This window comes from Acinonyx jubatus, chromosome E2 (assembly GCF_027475565.1).
Source record: "Acinonyx jubatus isolate Ajub_Pintada_27869175 chromosome E2, VMU_Ajub_asm_v1.0, whole genome shotgun sequence".
NCBI lineage: Eukaryota > Metazoa > Chordata > Mammalia > Carnivora > Felidae > Acinonyx > Acinonyx jubatus.
The window spans coordinates 51,489,841-51,503,369 of record NC_069396.1 but is presented as its reverse complement, the minus strand read 5'-3'; the positions used below and the strand labels follow the sequence as shown (position 1 = coordinate 51,503,369).

The 13,529-nt window shown below is 52.1% G+C and overlaps 1 long non-coding RNA gene across 1 annotated transcript; it reads left to right on the top strand.

Annotated features, from left to right (window-relative positions):
* Window positions 1–3,994: 3,994 nt before the first annotated feature.
* LOC113593446 (uncharacterized) lies at window positions 3,995–11,247 on the top strand. The gene is made up of 3 exons (XR_003413610.2): window positions 3,995–5,169; window positions 5,650–5,803; window positions 10,398–11,247. It is a non-coding gene; the product is annotated as an uncharacterized LOC113593446 (long non-coding RNA).
* The last annotated feature ends 2,282 nt before the right edge of the window (window positions 11,248–13,529 follow it).

Sequence of the window (13,529 nt, the reverse complement as noted above, 5' to 3'; positions counted from 1 at the left end):
GCCCCAAACATAAGACAGTGGTGGATCCGTAACTTACGCAGTGGTCATCCTCAGCTCACTTGGAGGAATGTGCCTCTTTGGAAAACAGCAAATATATACGCTTAGACTTTATTTTTGTGCAGCTCGCCCTCTATTTGCTATGACTGAGCCCGATTAAGCTACACCTTGAGTATTCATTAGTGCCAAACACAATATATTGAAACCTCAGTACTGCCCAGCAGGAAGATGCCTCTAGCACCTCCCATCTAGAAAACCTTCAATCCCATTTCACAGTGTAGGAAACTAAATTGGCTCCGAGGAGGGGAAGTATTTTGCTCAAAGTCCCACAACCAGGAAGTGATTGGAGCTGGGTGACACTTGGTGTCTGTGTCAAAGCTGCAAGCCCCAGGGGCACTCAGCACTTGAAGACTGGTTAAAAGCAGATTTGAGGCATTAGGAGGGGTGATTGTCCACACGTATTCATTCCGGCAGGGTGTATATTTCTTTCTTTTCTTTCTTTCTCTTTCTTTACTTTCTTTCTTTTTCTTTCTTTCTTTTTTCTTTCTCTTATTTCTTTCTTTCTCTTCTTTCTTTCTTTCTCTTTCTTTCTTTTTCTCTTCTTTCTTTCTTTCTCTTCTTTCTTTTCTTTCTTTCTTTCTCCCTCCCTTTCTTTCTTTCTTTCTTTCTCCCTCTTTCTTTCCTTCTTTCTTTCTCTCTTTTTCTTCCTTTCTTGCTTTGTAAAGTTTATTGATTTTGAGAGAGAGAAACGGGGGAGGGGCAGAGAAGCCCAAGCAGGGTCCACGCTGTTCAGTGCAGAGCCAGACGAGGGGATCGTACTCCCAGTCCGTGAGATCCTGACCAGGGCCGGAACCAGGTGGCTTAACCGCTTAACTGACTGAGCCACCCAGGTGCCACTGCAGGAAGTATTTTTTAAGTTATCTAGTATGTTCCAGAATTTTAGTAGTGGTCAAGACCACTCAGGTTCTCACCCCACCGCCTACCCCCACACCGTACACACACAGTCCACAATGTGTTAGGGAACGCAGACAACGTGCAAGTAAGACTTAGCGACAGTTTCCCCCCTGCCTTCCATGCATGGCAGGTCCCAAGTTTCTTTGGTGCACTGGTATCCCCCCCCACCCCCACCCCTAGAACGCTGCCCGGTACTTGGTGCTCAAAAAAGGTCTTTTGAACCAAGAGGTAATAGCCACCCTCCCACAGATACACCTGACCTCTCAGGAAGATGGTCTGGGGCCATGCTACTTGGAATGGGCCTGGCTGGGTGTGAAGGAAGGCGACAACAGGTCAATGCCAAAGCCCTGGGAAATCAAATGTCCAAGGTCAGCGTAGGGGACATTATGGGCCCAAGTGAAAAGAGACTTGCCGTCTTTTGGGGATGACACACATCTTCCCTTTGAGAATCCCATGCAAGGTGTGAGTTCTAGGTTAAGAATTGAGTGGGTGGTGGTGAGACCCAGACAGGTTCAGCGACTTGTCCCAGGGCTACTGAGCCAGGATGGGGACCAATCCAGTATACCCAGGTGTTCCATCACCAACTGTGTCTGAGTCATCAGATGAACTTGGGGTGAGTCACTTCCAGCACCTCCATTTTCTCATCGGTCCCATGGGAGTGTAGAGTCAAGATCCCCAAATCTCCCCCTCCCCCCGCCACTTTATGATGAGAAATTTCAAACGTGGAAAAGTGGAAATACAGTGAACACCTAAAAACCCACCGCTTGGATTCGACCATCAGCATGTTCCTTTACTTGCTTTCTTACACATCTGTGCATCTACCCATCCATCAAATCCGTCTTATTTTTTGCTGTGTTGCAGAGATCTGTTTACCTCTCCCTTGATGTCATTAACCAGGTAATCCTAGCTCCCCACTCTGATAAATGCTCTAATGACTGTAGTATAACCCTCGGGGCCAGGTGCTGGCTCTCTTTTAAACTGCAATTCTCTCCTTTTTTTTTTTTTTTAATGTTTTTTATTTATTTTTGAGACAGAGAGAGACAGAGCATGAACGGGGGAGGGTCAGAGAGAGAGGGAGACACAGAATCGGAAGCAGGCTCCAGGCTCTGAGCCATCAGCCCAGAGTCCGACGCGGGGCTCGAACTCACGGACCGCGAGATCGTGACCTGAGCTGAAGTTGGACGCTTAACCGACTGAGCCACCCAGGCGCCCCAATTCTCTCCTTTTTTTTTTATTTATTTTTTTTCTCCGTGAAGGAGAAACAGATTCAGAGAGGATAAGAAACCAGATCAAGGTCACACAGCCTGGGATTCAAACCCAGCTCTGGGTCCCCTGGGTCCAGACTTTATAAGGAGTACAGAGAGGAAGAAATGAGACAATGAATGGATATTGAAGGTCTTTGAGGGCAGTGACACAGCGGTGCACAGATGTGAAAAATTAGGACCAGAGAAGGTGCACCTACGTTTTCCTCAACCAGCAGATACGCTGTTATCTCTGGGTTCGGCTGGGCTCGTGGCACTGGGTCCTTGCTTCTTCCCAGTCCGGGACTTAATCCCATATGGGTCACAGTATCTCCTGTTTGTTAACATAAGGCTGAGCAGGTGACACACACCTGCCAAAGGGCCCAAAAACGTTTGCTGTGAGGAAAATGGCTTCTGTAGGTCCTTGTAGCCACTCCACAAGCAAGCATAGCCCCAGACATTGGACCTGGGATTATCGACACCCCACCGGAGGGGCGCCTGGGTGGCTCAGTCCATGGAGCATCCAGTTCCTGATTTCGGCTCAGGTCATGAATCCCGGGTAGTGGGATCAAGATCCGCGTGGAGCCTGCTTAAGATTCTCTCTCTCCCTCTGCCCCTCTCCCCCCACCCTCCCTTGCGCGCACTTTCTCTCTCTCTCAAAACAAAACAAAACAAAACAACCCACGGCCTCAACATGAACTTGGATTTCTGCCCTTCATCTCAACGCTTAATGGAACTGTTTTAATCACAACCTGGCAGCTGAAAAGCCACAGCAGGAAACCCACGATTGGCTGTGGAAGGGTCCAGGACATTGGAGAACTAATCTGCCCTGTCCCAGGGTCTTGATGCTTTTTCCCACGTTCACGCCACTGACTCCACGGCCCCTTTCGATCCCAACCCTCCCGCTTGGAAAGCTCCCCCCCCCCCCGCAAGTACCACGGCATTTTCTGTCCCATCCTTTCGCGCTGCTAGTCCTTCCCCACCCCATCCTCGGCTCTGCCAACCAGACCCTAAACCCCTTTACCTCTCTAACCTCCTATCCGCCCTGCCGTCCAGCTCCTCCCTTGCAGGACCCTGACCAGTATCTGGCGTGATCTCCATCTCCCAACTGAGAGGAGTGGTTTCTCTTTTCCTTTACTTCTTTCTAAACAAGTGCTTTGTCCCTCCGAGGGTCAAAACAGTGTCCGCCGCGGCCCCTCCCTCGCACTCGCAGCTGCAAAGTTGAAAACTTTGCCGACTCGAGTTCTCCTTCTTGATCTGGGAGGATGCTGGTGCTACGGGAGTTTTTGGTTTTTCAGTCCAGCGGCACACTTACGGCCCATGCGCTTCTCTGTGGATACGCAACACTTCAATAAACGAGAGGGAACAAAACAAGGAGGCTTGCCCAATCCTAAAACACCCTTGCGGTCCCTTCGGGTTTCGTTCAACGGGATTTGAGGGAAGAGAGTTTCCATCAAAGACCTCTCCAGGATCCGGGATAGAGCCGCCAGGCGAGGAAAGAAAAGGGAACCGGAGGGCACTGGCTCCGATCCCGCTTCTGCCGTCTGACCGCGCCCTTTAAATATGGCTCGTACGGCGCGACTGCGCTGCCCCAGCTCACGGGCCCTACTGGCCCGCTCGGAGGGCAGAAGCCAAGAGCCGCAACGAAATCAGGCAGCTGCGAGCCCAGCCCGGCCTCGGGTCCTCAGCGCGGCAAGTGCGGGGGGCGGGGCCTGACCGCCCATTGGCTCACGCCTAGGGGCGGGCCCACTGCTCCGACCCGCCCCCAACCCCTACCGGGTTAATTGGGCCTCGCGCCTGCCCGGGGAATTATTCATCGGAGGGCGGGGCCTGGGTTTGTTTACACCCTGCCATTGGCTGGATTTGAATCGGCCCGACTGCGGGCCGGCCGCGGGGCGGGGCTCCAGAGGGCCCGGGCCCGCGCCTGACAGCTTGGGGAGGAAGGGCCCGCAGCCCGAGCGCCGGGACCCGGCAGACGGGGGTACCCTCGGCGGATGCGGCCAGCGGGGGTGGACAGGTGGAGGCTTCCGCTCTCGTTTCTCCACAAATACTAATCAAAGGCCAGGGTGCGGAGCCTTGTTTGTGTTTTCATAAACACGCTGCAGGGAACACAAACCCGGAAACAACCTTGCTGCCCACGGATGGGGGACTCATTTAAATAAGCTGTGGCCTGACCCGTAGTGACACACGAAGTAGCCGTAAAATGAGGAAGACACGAACCGACACACAACAAGTTATGTATCCAGTCAAGAAACAAAAGCGAAGAGGGGAGCAGAGAGTGTACCGATTTAAAAGTGGGTGAAAAAAATACAAGCTTTTGCTTGTTAAATGCACAGAATGTCTTTGAAAGCAGCAACAACCCGGTAACAGCAGTTGTCTGTGGGGAGGAAGACAGGGCGGGTAGAGGATAGATGTTTTGGTACTGCCTTCAAGTTAGAGCCCTGTATCACCCATTCAAAGAAAGGCACGCCATGTAAATAAAAATACAGGACTGAGTTCTGAGGACTCTCCCCCTGCACCCTCCTGCCTTGGGGGAGGATGAAGAGAAAAAAAGCCTAAGGAAGCCCCAAAGGAAAGAAGCAAAAATCAAATCTAGGAGAGGCCCCTTTAAGAAGGGAAACTTGCCTCCTCCAGAAAAATGATGTGAGGCTGTGAGGCAAGCTGAGCGCCTGGGCAGACGGGACAGTCGTCCTGGGTTTTGACTTTTATTAATACTCGTGTGTTCTGGGAGATCTAGAGAGGAAAAGAACGACTTCCTGCAGCTAATGAGGTTTGAACTGTTAGGGTTCTTACTTCCTCTGTCTAGATCCCGTGGGGGGAGGGTTTGTGATACACTGTTAATTTGGCATGAAAGTCAAGCCTGGAGTGAAAATTTGCCCATCTGCGAATTGTGAGTAACTGCTTAACCAAGCTGGCACTCTCAGCCCTGGTCCATAGAAATAACCTCAGCGAAGGTACCAACAAACATCCCTAGCAGGTGGGAGGTTCTAATATTTATCCCTGGTTTGCAGATGTGGAAACAGAGTCACAGAGAGCTTCCAGAACTGCCAAAGTCAGGCCCCGCGGGACCTGGAACCCAGGCAGCCCCACCCCAAAGTTCATACTTGTAACTGTTATATTACACCTGCCCCTAAAAACTTGTGTCTTCACAGAGGTAAACTATTTTGTATCGACCTTCCACAGTAGAGAGGTTTTTGTTTTGTTTTGTTTGTAATAAAAAAATTTTAGGTGGTTCTTTCTAAAATTCTACACGGAGGCAAACTTCTAAATTTTTTTTAAGTACATTCACAGAGGAAATGATTTGCCCTTGACCCTTTTACCCACCCCCGCCCTCCATTAAACACTTACTTAATGCTTCCCGTGTATCGGGCACATTTTTAAACATTTTATGTACATCAGCTCATTGAAGCATTGCAACAACCCAGAAGTCAAAATTGTTACCACTCTCATTTCACAGATGAAGAAACTGAAGAACAGAGGAGTTAAGTAACTGGCCCACCGTCCCACATCTCCCTCCAGAAAAAAGAAAAGGGACACCAAGAATGGGCAGGTCATGGCTGGAGCAAGAGGAAGGTGTCCAAAATTTCTAGAGAGGGAGGAAAGAATGGGAGGTAAGATAAACCACCGGGCTGTGAACGTGGAGAAAATGGCTTTATTGGGGTGCAGTGGGGGGCTGTGGGCAGCTTGCAAAAGGTAGTGGGAAATGGCCAACAAGTGCACGAAAAGGTTCTCGAAAGTCATCAGGGAGATGCAAATCAAAACCACAGCGAGACGCAGATTCACACTCACGGGAATGGCCGCAATGATAAAAGGGGACAAGAACAGGGGTTGGCACGGATGTGGTGAAATCAGAACCCTCATACACCGCTGGTGGGCAAACTGGTGTAGCCAAAATGGAAACCAGTTTCGAGTTTCCGCAGTCAAGTTGCACAAAGAATTGCCATGCACCGACTCCTACGTATATACCCCCCAAAAAAGTGAAAACAGGAATTCAAAAATAACTTGTGCAAAGGGGCGCCTGGGTGGCTCGGTTGGTTAAGCGGTCGACTTCGGCTCAGGTCATGATCTCGCGGTTCGTGGGTTCGAGCCCCGCGTCGGGCTCTGTGCTGCCGGCTCAGAGCCTGGAGCCCGCTTCGGATTCTGCGTCTCCTTCTCTCTCAGCCCCTCCCCCACTCGTGCTCTGTCTCTCTCTATCAAAAGTAAATAAATCTAAAAAAAAAATTTTTTTTTTAAATTTAAGAAAATGAAAATAAAGTAACTTGTGCAGGAATGTTCCTGGTAGCATCATTCCCAATCGCCAAAAGTGGAAAAACAACCCATATATCCATCGACTGACAAATGAATAAACAAAATGCGGTGTATCCATACAATGGACTATTATTCGGCCACCAAAAGGAGCAAAAGCACTGACGCGTGCCACAAACACGGATGAACGTTGGAAACATCATGCTACGTGTAAGAAGCCAGAGGCAGAAGGCCACGTGTTGTAGAATTCCGTTTATATGAAATGTTCAGAAAAGGCAAATCCATAGAGACAGTAGGTTGCCAGGGGCTGGGGGGAGCAGGAAGGGAGGGAGAGTGGGTATGGGGTTTCCTGTGTGGGGTCTTGAAAATGTTCTGGAATTCGTGGGGAAGGCTGTGCAAAATTATGAATCTACTTGTACTGAATTGTACACTTTAAAATAGTGAAAATGGTAAGTCTTACAAATTGTTTAAAATTAAAAGATTAAAAAGATTTTTTTTTAAGTTTCTTTTGAGAGAGAGAGAGAGAGAGAGAGAGAATCCCAAGCAGGCTCTGAGCCATCAGCACGGAGCCTGATTCGGGGCTCCATCCCAGGGAACCTCGAGATCACGACCTGAGCTGAAATCAAGAATCAGATGCCTGACTGACTGAGCCACCCAGGCGCCCCGAAAGATTAAAAATTTTTAAATGGGGGTGAGAAAGAAAGCAGTGGTGTTGAGCGAAGACGACTTTAAAAATTTTTTTTTTCAACGTTTATTTATTTTTGGGACAGAGAGAGACACAGCATGAACGGGGGAGGGGCAGAGAGAGAGGGAGACACAGAATCGGAAACAGGCTCCAGGCTCCGAGCCATCAGCCCAGAGCCCGACGTGGGGCTCGAACCCACGGACCGCGAGATCGTGACCTGAGCTGAAGTCGGACGCTTAACCGACTGCACCACCCAGGTGCCCCTGAAGACGACTTTAAAGGTAGTACATAGGGCAATGTATACAAGGCGCGGGGCCAGGTGGAGGGAAAGAATGGAGATATCTGGGGAGTGAGGTCCAGACAGTTCACCTGCTCTGGAGTGGTTACAGAGAGCCCAGGGGGGACCTCGTGAAGCTCTCCCAGGCCACTGGAGGATACAGACTCACCTCCAGGGTACTCAGGGCCGGGATGGGGAAGGCAGGGGGCTGTAGGAGCCGGGAACAGCTACCCAACCCAGCCTGGGGTTCAGAAAGGCTTCCTGGAGGAGGAGGAGAACGATAAAGAACAGTGTGATAGGAAAAGGGAACAGGCAGTGTGGGAGGGGGGCATTGGTTTTCTGGGCCCAGAGGAGGAAGAGAGAGCCCAGAGTTTCTAAAGCGGAGATGAACCTTGACATTGCTGATTGAAACCCTGCCCAGACTCCCTGATGCCTTCCAGCGGGGGGGGGGGGGGGGGGGGGAAGGCCACACCCTCGAGCAGCTTAGCATCTGTTCGTTCCCTGCACACATTCCCTGAGCACCTGCTCTGTGCCCCACCCTGTGCCGGTGATGCAGGGGACACTGGTGACGGGGACAGGCCCAGCCCTGCCCCACCCCAGTGGGGGAGACAGACATAAACCAAATCATTGCCCAAGTGATAGCTATTAGCTCCTAGCACCTGAGGCCAGGCAGGGTTAACCCAGCCCCCAGGGGCTTCTCAGCGTCTGGGATTCCCAAAGGGCCATTTCGCGATTTTTGCAGAATACTGCCTCTACTGTTTATATTTTTAATTTGTTCTTTCAACCAACGTGGGTTTTTTTTTTCTTCTTAATTCCTTAAATGGGTTCCCGTGGGGCTCGCTGAGGCTCCTCGGAAGCACAAAGCGTCCTGACATCACAGGTGTGACAGGCTTGTTACTTTTTTTTTTTTTTTCCCTAACCTGCATTAAAATAAAGGCCTGATCATGAAAATAAGTCACCTGGAAATGATCTCAAATGCTACTTTGGGGGCCTCTGGCCTGGTTTTGGGGGACTGGGGGGTGAACTCCCTGAGGGAAGCTGGTTGTAAGCTAAAACTCGAAGATGAATAGAGTTTGCGCGACAAGGGAGGACGGGAAGAGCAGGGGCAAAGGCCCGGAGGCAGCCGCGGCGGGGCAAGAAGGCAACCGGGGCTGCTGGCATGTCCGGAGGAACTGGGCAGCTTTGGGGGTATAGCATGGATTTGGGGGCTGAGCCCAAAGGCGATCCGCGCTCATCCAAGGGCTTGCTGTCAGCCTCGTTTTGCCACATGTGTCTTCTGTCACGCCTTTCTGAACGTGGGAGAGGCAGGGAAAGACACTGTGTCCCTCGATCCCCACAAACGCTGCGGCACAGAGCTACAGAACAAAGACATCCTCTTCTAGAACCCCAGGGTAGGGGCGCCTGGGTGGCTCAGTCAGTTAAGCGTCCCACTCTTGATCTCGGCTCCGCTCACGGTCTCTCGGTTTGTGAGCCGGAGCCCTGTACTGGGCTCTGTGCTGATAATGCCGAGCCTGCTTGGGATTCGCTCCCTCTGCCCCTCCCCTGCTTTTCTCTCCCTCTCTTTTTGTCTCTCAAAATAAATAAATACACTTAAAAAACAAAAGGGCAAGCATCACTCTCACAGGCCTTACGAAGTCTGAGTGTTTCTCCTCCCTCTCCTGACTCTCTGCCTTCGCCATGAGAACATGCCTGGGCTAGCTTGCCGACGGATGTGAGGGAGAGGTAGAGAAGAACTGAGTCATCCCAGCTGAAGTCACTCCAGACCAGCCAGCCTCTAGCTACCCTGCCAGAGGATGACAGACCCATGAGTGAGCCCAGCCAAGGTCAGCCGAGCCTGGTCCAGATTAGCAGAAACCGTCCAGATGACCCAAATACACGTGGGGAAACAACATGGCTGTTGTTTTCAGCCACCACATTTTGAGACGGCTTGTTACGCAGCTGTAGCTGACCGATGCAAAGGACAGACTAAGAACTGAGATAAATGTGTGGGCGTCCCCACCACCTAGTACTTTCGGATTTGTTGAATGACCAAGGCAATCCAGAATTCTCTCTTTCCTTCTAATTTCCCCTTCAAACTTTTACTCCTATATCCGGATCTCATCTTGCTTCTAGTAGTACAATATACATCCCCCTTCTAGGGATGCTGGATTAGCCCCTTAAGAAAGAAACAATGTTTGGGGCACCTGGGTGGCTCAGTCGGTTATGTGTCTGACTTTGGCTCAGATCACGATCTCACAGTTTGTCAGTTCGAACCCTGCTCTCTGTGCTGAGAGTGCAGAACCTGCCTCAGATCCTCTCTCTCCCTCTGTCTCTGCCCCTCCCTCGCTCCCTCTCTCAAAAATAAATAAATAAACATTTTTTAAAGAGACAATGGTCAAAGAATGACAGCTTTGGAGTTTGTGCTATCTATTAGCTGGGAGCTATCACCAATTAAGTAAAGAAACAATGGTCTTAATTTAATTTTATTTTTTAAGTTCATTTATTTACTTTGAGAGAGAGAGAGGGGGGGAGAGGGAGAGAGAGCATCCAAAGCAGGCTCCGTGCCATCAGCAGGGAGCCCAATGTGGGGCTCGAACCCATAAACCGTGAGATCACAATGGTCTTAATTTTAATCAAAACAATTTGTTTTAATGTTTATTTTTGAGAGAGACAGAGTGCGAATGGGGGGAGGGGGGGTGGCAGAGAGAAAGAGGGACACAGAATCCGAAGCAGGCTCCAGGCTCTGAGCTATCAGCACAGAGCCCGATGCAGGACTCAAACCCATGTGCTGCGAGATCATAACCTGAGCTGAAGTCAAACGCTTAAACCACTGAGCCACCCAGGTGCCCCATGATGGGCTTAGTTTTAAAGGGATTGATGATCTCGTTGAATTTTGGGAAAAGAGATGATAGGTACTGATGGAAGGGAGGGAAGCACTGACCTCAGTAGCCCGTGTCGCCTGCACTAAGGTGGCTTTGACCCACGTGTCCCTGGTTGCATCTTTCTTCTTTTCTGGAAGGCTCTCCGGGAAACCGCAAGGACTTTGGCAAGGAGGGGAGGGTCTCTGTGAACCTGGATCCTTCCACCTGGAAAAGGAACGTCCTGGGTGTGCTCGGAGACGGCACCCACTTGGATTTCGAGGAGCTGTACTTTGGGGCTGTCCAGCCGGAGGTGAACGGAAGTGGTGTGTCGGAGCCCGGGCCCAGCTGTCAGATCTGGGCTGGTGCTGCACGTGCTTAGGAAAGATCATTCTGCAAGTGCTGGCCACTCACCATCATCGAACAAAACAGCAAACGGAACAAAATCCGCGCCCCACCCCCCAAAAGGGTGTAAGGAGAGGGAGCTCAAATGACCCACAACAGCCCTCCCCCTGCCACCTTAATAAAAGATATTTATGGCGGCTTCTTTGCGTGGCCAGTCTGGTGTTGCAGAGGGCGGGGCTCTGGAATGAGGCCTCTGTCTGGGTTTGTATCCCGCCTCTGCCACCTACTGGCTGTGTGCTTCGGGCAAGTCAGTTTCCTCTCTGTGCCTCAGTTTCCTCATCCGTAACAATCCGCCTCTCAGGAGGGAGTGGATGTGAGGGGGCTCTGAACGGTACCTGGAACTTTTGTATCATTGTTCCCGAAAGCCCTGTTAGGTAGGAGGCACAGGGACCAGGATAAGCCTGGCCCCCGGCCCCACGGAACAATCAGAGATGCATATTGAGGAATTAGTTACACAGCAAGTGATTTGACTACTATTCAGACCCTTCCCCATCTCTGTCCCTACTAATGGAGTCCAGGCCACTGTCACCTCCTATATGGCCAGTTGCAAGCAGGAGAGGGGCAGAGAGGAAGAGAGAGAGAGACAGAATCCGAAGCAGGCTCCAGGCTCCGAGCTGTCAGCACAGAGCCCAGCGTGGGGCTCGAACCCACAAACCCTGAGATCACGACCTGAGCCGAGGTCGGACGCTTAACCGACTGAGCCCCCCGGGGAGCCCCGTCCCGTTTGCCTTTTTGAAAGGGCTGCGGCGGCTGGTGTGGGACCATGTTGTCCAGGGGGTGAGGGAGAGGGAGAAAGATGGGGAGAAAGATGAAGCGGGAATCTCAAAAGGAGGGAAGGGGAGGGAAGGAGAACGGGGTGGCTGGAAGCCGGGGTTGGAAGGGTGTGGGCACAGAAGGGGGAGAAAATGCCAGGCTGGTGCTCTGGGAATGAGCTGCAAGGACATCCCGCCCGACTGACAGTTTGCGCAGGGAAGTATGGGGAGGGTCGACAGGTGGCGGGCAGGTGGGGGGGGCAGTGCGGGAGGCAACAGTCCTCCTTTGAGCCCAGCGGGCACCAGAGCCACCTAGAGAAAGCCCTGTGCCTGGGTGAGGTCTGTGATTTCTCTGGTTCAGGTCGAACCTGTTGGGCTGGCTGTGTGGGTTCTTCCCGAGAAGGCAGATGGCTGGGGTTAGGCCAGGTGTGCATTCCAGAGGGGTCTGAGGGTGCTTGAAGGAAGCGATTCAAAAGTGAGACGCGGAGAGTAGCCAAGCGAAGATGGGGGAAGAAAGGGTGGTGGGGAAGAGACACCGGTGGTCAGAGTGGACCCCTTCCCTCCTTCTGGAGCGCATCCTGCCGTGTGGCTTCCCCGGGGGCTTCCCCTGGCACGGTTTTCCTTCCGCTTCTCCGGTGCCCCCTTTTCAGTGTCCTCACGGATTGACTCCTCTTGCAACATCTGACCTGCTCTCCCAAGGGCGGGTCGGCCTCCCCTTGTACGGTGCCTTCTCCGAGGGTTCGGTGACCACAGATAACCTTGATCCCAGCGTGAGGAGCACGGTCCCAGCCTGTCGGAAAGAGCAGGTGGTCTGCACGCGGGTGGCAAGCGGTGGCAGGTAGGAGGCCGAGCAGCGGGCCACCCATCCCCCAGAGAGAGACTCTGCTCGTTGCAGGTTTGACCCCTGAGCTTCACGCTTGCTCGGGTCACCTGGGGGGAGCTTTAAAACAAACCAACGCCCAGGTCAGTGCCTGCTCAGTTAATTCACCATCTCCGGGCACGAGACTCGGACCGTGCACTTGCCACTGTGCCATTCCGTGTGGGGTCGTTCGTGCAAAGTTTGGTCACACCAGGGGAGAAGCTGTTGGAAGGTGGTGATTTTGAGCCCCTGCTCCAGAGTCTCCTTCTCTCCAATTACGTATAATCAACCTTGGGATAGCTCCCGTCATCACCCAGCATATTATTATTATTATTATTATTATTATTATTATTATTATTATTTCTTTAATGTTTATTTGTTTTTGAGAGAGAGAGAGAGAGAGAGAGAGAGAGAGACAGAGGATGAGCAGGGGAGGGGCAGAGAGAGAGGGAGACACAGAATCCGAAGCAGGTTCCAGGCCATCAGCCCAGAGCCGGACGCGGGACTCGAACTCACGAGCTGTGACATCATGACCTGAGCCAAAGTTGGAAGCTGAACCGACTGAGACACCCAGGCGCCCCTCACACCCCTCAGAGGGACATATTTGTAAATATCAATCAGCTCGTGTCCCCCCTCCCCATGTGGCCTTTCCATGGTTCCCATAAGCTATCCAAACCCCTTCCCAGGGCCACCAGGGGCCGTCACCTGTCTCCCTAACCTCAGCCAGTATTCCCGTCACCGACAGGCTGCCGGAATCACCCCAATCCTCCCCGAGCTCAGACCTCTACTTGGGGTCATGACCTTTGGGCTTGAACCTCTCTGCGCCTGGAATTCGCGTCCTGCGTGACTGCGCGACCGCGCGACCGTCTCAAACTTTAAGTCTCAATCACACGCCTCCTCCTCCGAGAAGCCTTCGCGGGTCACGCGGTCCCAGGTAGTGTTTCTCCACCTTCAGGGTGCATACGAATCCCACGGGGACCCCGCTGAAACAAAATGCAAGACCTCCGAATTCGGGAGGCCTGGGTGGGACCTGAGGGTCTGTGTTTTGTTAACTTACTTCTTTTCTTGTTGGTCTGCGCCCAGGACACAAGGACTTAAACCCGTGAGGCCAGGGACCGGGTCTGCTTGTTGGGCGCAGCATCCGGGCACAGAGCAGGCGCTCCGTGCTCGTTAAGTGGCTGGCTGGAGGAGACTCAGAGATAAAGAGAGAGGGTCCCCCTTTTTTTGGTAAGTAATCTCTCCATCCAACGTGGGTCTCAAACTCACACCCCCGAGAT